Source organism: Harpegnathos saltator, unplaced genomic scaffold (genome assembly GCF_003227715.2).
Source record: "Harpegnathos saltator strain DR-91 unplaced genomic scaffold, Hsal_v8.6 scaffold268, whole genome shotgun sequence".
Lineage (NCBI taxonomy): Eukaryota > Metazoa > Arthropoda > Insecta > Hymenoptera > Formicidae > Harpegnathos > Harpegnathos saltator.
In genome coordinates, this window is record NW_020230059.1 from 29,442 (window position 1) to 34,318 (window position 4,877).

A 4,877-nucleotide genomic window follows, 5' to 3' on the forward strand; every position below is an offset into this window, starting at 1 on the left:
CGGCGGCGCAGCGTATAATCTCGCGTTATTGCTTCTCGCGATAATGATCATACTGTTGCCTCTCGTCATGTTTACCCTGTCCGTAGATCTCGTAATGGTTCGCAAGCATACGTACGGCAACGATCGACAAGGTGGCACTTCAGCTTCTGACGTGGATGATTTGGACCGATTGTGCGATGCTTTATGCGATTTTGTATTGAACAGTGTGCATGATACCGGCGACGACGCATCCGCGGATGATGAGTCAGCTACTGCCATCTCTAGCTCGTGGCTAAGCAGCATCCTCGAGTTCGCTCGTTTCCGTTTGATCAATTATATGCGATCGGAGTTGCGAGTAGTACGCGACGTCTAGTGCTTTAGAAAAAAACGCGGTACAAAGGCAACAACGCGTACGATTGCAATGCGTACTGAGTCACGCGAAGGGGCGCAGAGGAGAACATTTTTAGTAACATGAAGACGCTGCAACACATTCTTGCGTATGAGATGTTCGAATTCGTTCTGGGTGTCATTGTTGTAGTTCTATTCTTACGGTATTTGAACAGCGGTTGAACAGCGTGAGGCACGAAATGACCGCCGCGGCAACAACATGCGCGTTTCAACTACGCGATACACATGCCTCAATGTTTGACCTGTTGTTCTCGAAAACGAGTAGAGAAAACGATGGCTACGGAGGTAATAACGCAGGTTGGTATCTCACACGCCCCGGCCGTTCGCTCGTTCGCACAGGACAAATGTTACGTCGCAGGCGACCAGCGAAACGATTGCGCGGCGACGTGCGTAACTTGAGCAACGATGACGACGACGACGATGACGACGACGCGCAGGTAATAACCAGAAGAAACAGACGATCCACGACGAGACACAATGATGTTCATAGCCAACAATCGACGTCTATTTACCATCGGAGGGTCGCACTCGGTGATACGAATGTACAGGGCCTTGCATCAAAGAATCTACAGCGAAGCTTGGTACGGTGGTTGTGAACGCAGCTCCTATCGCGACGGTCGACACGAACATGTGACACTCGGCGTGGCCACATACCCACACAGATCCGAATCGGTCGCTCTCACCCGATACGGTTTTGCTCAGCGCGTATTACGCGGCGACGGTGACTTCGGCGGCAGCGGCGGCGGCGGCGGCTGTGAATTGAACGACGAAAACGTTTCGGTCACCGCGCGCACCACCTATAGTCGCGGAGTACATGACTCTCGTATTCGCAAAGAACGCATCTCGGCACGTTTGTGGCCTGAAGACGACGACAACTCGTTATCGTTGGCGACGTCATCTGCAGAGCAACCGTTCGCACCGATCTGGCGATGCGACGTGAGCGTGATCTTTACGCCGACGGCTGGGATCGGTATCGACAACGAGCGATCCGTCAAACTGCTGGATTATCGATTCGAGAATGCGCGCGAGGCGTGGGCGCTCGTGTCCAGTCTCGTGAGATGGTGTGAACGCGTATATCGCGAGACCGGACTGTATCCGGTACGACGAAGCATATGGGATTTGTTGTTGCGCCGAGAGAGCGACGGCGGATCGAGCGCCGCCGCTGCTGTGACTGGAACGACGACAACTGGAATAACCGTCGTGTCTTCGTGCGGCCTCGTTGACGTGGGAGACGACTCGGCATACGTTCACACCTTGCGCGTACTCATGCTCATAGTGTATGTGAGTTGCTCCTACGGCGCGATGGTCCGTACCGCATCGATCAATGATCGCGTGTCCAATCGGTCTCACGCCTGTCTATTTCCACCCAAAACGTCTGGAATTTCGCGCCTTATTTCTCACGTCGGTACTGCCACATCGACTCATTTGCGCGCAAACTGGAAGTCGCCGACGCGGCGATGTTGCCGCTATTGGACGACTTCGTACCACACAGAGGCAACTGAATCGTCATCATCTTCGCCGCAGCCGTATCGTCGACACTACGACAGACTACGACGTCAGCGGCGGTTATTACGGCGGTAGACACCCAACAGCGCGTCACTGGTTGGACGACTTTATGAATCTGTGCGAAAAAGCTTGCGAAAAGTACCAGTTGTTATGCCCCTCGGAGCATGATTGGCGCGACGGCGATGACGACCAGGACTGTGTGCGACCACAGTGCGATTCGAACGCGCGGCACTTCAGATGATGAACGGTTCCGAATATCTGACATACCTGCGCGATTCGTATCCGCAAACGCGATACGCTTTGCGTCAATGGAACGCTTTGTATGAACGATACTCGTGCGAGTTATGTCAGGACGCAATCGTCGCGTTCACCGGTGGCGTCGCAGTCTCGCTGGTGTGCGAGCTCACGAGCTCTCTCGCATCCTCGTTACCGGTCGATACAATGCATGCGCCAATATCTCAATGTCGAACAATAACGACACCGAGGACCGACGCAAAGATGACCTGGCCGATTGCTGCAGCAGCGGCGGCGGCGACGGCGGCGGCGTTCGATTATCCATGCACGTGTGTAATTTTCTACCGCTCGTGATAGGCACGAATCTCGATCGGGCTATACGGACGACGATACCGCAGGCTCTTATCACCGACGACAACGACGACAACGATGACGACAACGGCGGCGGCGGCGGCAGCGGTGATGGAGAAGACGACAATGACAAGTCGTTGTCCTTCAAACAACGACAACAGAATTGGTCTCTGGCCAACGAGCCCGAGTCCGAGTACCTTGGTCGCGTGTTTGCATTCAGCAACTTTTGGTTGTTCAATAGCTTCATCAGCACCGATGCGCGCCAGGGACACCGATATCGTGAACATACAATCAACACCACAGTGCGTCTGTACGTGTACGATCGCATGGGGAAGGGCCACATGTTGTATTTAGGTCAATCGGGCGAGCTCCGAATGCGAGACAAGCGAAAGCGCGAAGTTGAACTGATTGACGCGCACGGCGAATACGTTCTCGACCGCGACGAAGCGAGCAATACATCTACCACTGCAACTGCTGCGATAGTAGGCGATTTTGTTCGAGATGCATTGCGACCGTCGTTTGACGGGCTGTCGCCGAGTTCATTCTTTCGTAATTGTCGCGAGTACATGTTGTGCGGCATCGGCAAAACAATCGCGGAAAGAAAACGATTTTTCGCAACACGGCCATCGAGGGATGCGACATCGATCTTCTGTGCAACAAGCGCGTCTCGAACGCACCGGCGCTCTACACGGCGCTCATGACCGAATTTGAACGCACCGTACGCGCGGCGGTCGAGTCGTCGCTGTCATCCTCGAACGAGGATGAGAAACGGCAGCAGGAGCAGCAGCAGCAGCAGTCGCTATCACGAAATGTGGTCGATTTGTCAAGTCGCGTTCGTTACATAGTGGCGCAGTATGCCTCGATGGCTCAGCGGGCCAATCTATTGCCCTTCATCAGTCGCAAGACACACATCAAACACGGTTGGTGCGAATGGATGAAGCGACTGATGAAGAGTGAGATTCGCACTAATCGCGCGCGTACGGTACGTTTCGCGCGCATCGGATCTCTTGCCGCGACCACATCGGCTTCGGCAAGCGTGAGCGGCACGCTTGTAGGCGACGGCAACAATGAGTTGATTTTTCGCTTTCGCGCTCCGGACGCTCCCTTCGAATGCGCCAAAGTGACGCAGCCATTTCTATGCGCAAAGACTCACAGCGATCCTGAGTACGATCACGAGATGATCACGCGAATGCGAGTCGTCAATCTCAATGCGATGACGTGTCTGCGCATGCCTCGCGGTTTTGATCGATTTCTCAGCTACTTCAACGTAGGGAACATCGGGAACGCCGGACGAGTCATGAATCGAGTTCACTCGATGCGTGAGTCGTATATCATTAACGAAGCTGTTGCTATTCAACGCACGGTCAAGTGGATGCGCGAATACGCTCTGCGCAGATATCATCGCTGCATACATGCATCCCCGCAGCAATATCAGGTGCCGTATGTAATGCTCGCTGTCAACGAGATGCCGATCGTTCGACTCGACAACATGACTATTCTCAACAGCGAGGACGACGACGACGACGACGTCGACGACGATAACATCTCGAGCTTCAACCTGTGGGAATTTGCTTTGGCTGTCAAGTATCGCGAACCCGGAGCGACTGTGGTTGTAACCGAATTGAGTGGCGACGACGGCCGAAATGTCGATTTTTATGTAAATGTACGTCTTTTGAACGGCGTGCCGTTGTGTCCTGTCGGCATAGTCGTTGCGAATGACAATGAAGCTTCGAACAACGAAACAACAACGATGACAACGACGACGACGACGACGACGACGACGACGACGGTCGCTCGTTATTGTTCCTCGTGTCGCGAGTTCATGCCGATTGAAACATCGTTGAGCATCTTCGTGTCCAAAAACACACGGACCAACGCGTGGAGTGAGACGACAACAGGAGGTGTTTGGTTGCGATCGTCGTCCGTGCTACCACGTTGTCGCGCGCATTCCTGGTTCAGTCGGCATGAACTGTCGCTCTATCGCGATTGGATCAATGGTAACAACGGCGGCTTTCCGTCGAAACCAAAGTTGCACGAGATTACGTGCCACGGTATGCTATCGATAGGCGCGTATCCATACGTAACGGAGATTAGCAAATGTATCGTGGCGATTAATGCGCATAGACGAGCGCTCGAAACGATACGCAACTGCGACGTAAACTACGAAACAGACTGTTGGCCTAGGTTAGGTTATTTCGACCGAAACGGAAAATTGACCCGAGTGCGAATAAACGATGGCAATGACAGCAGCGGCGGCGGAAGTAGCAGTTCGATCGCTGCACCTCGGAACAGTGTTAGGCTACTCTGCATTCGGCGATATGGATATGCGAGGACGGTTATGTAGTCGATCAGAGATTGCGATTTACTGGCGATACTGTATTTTGCCGCAAGATCGCCAT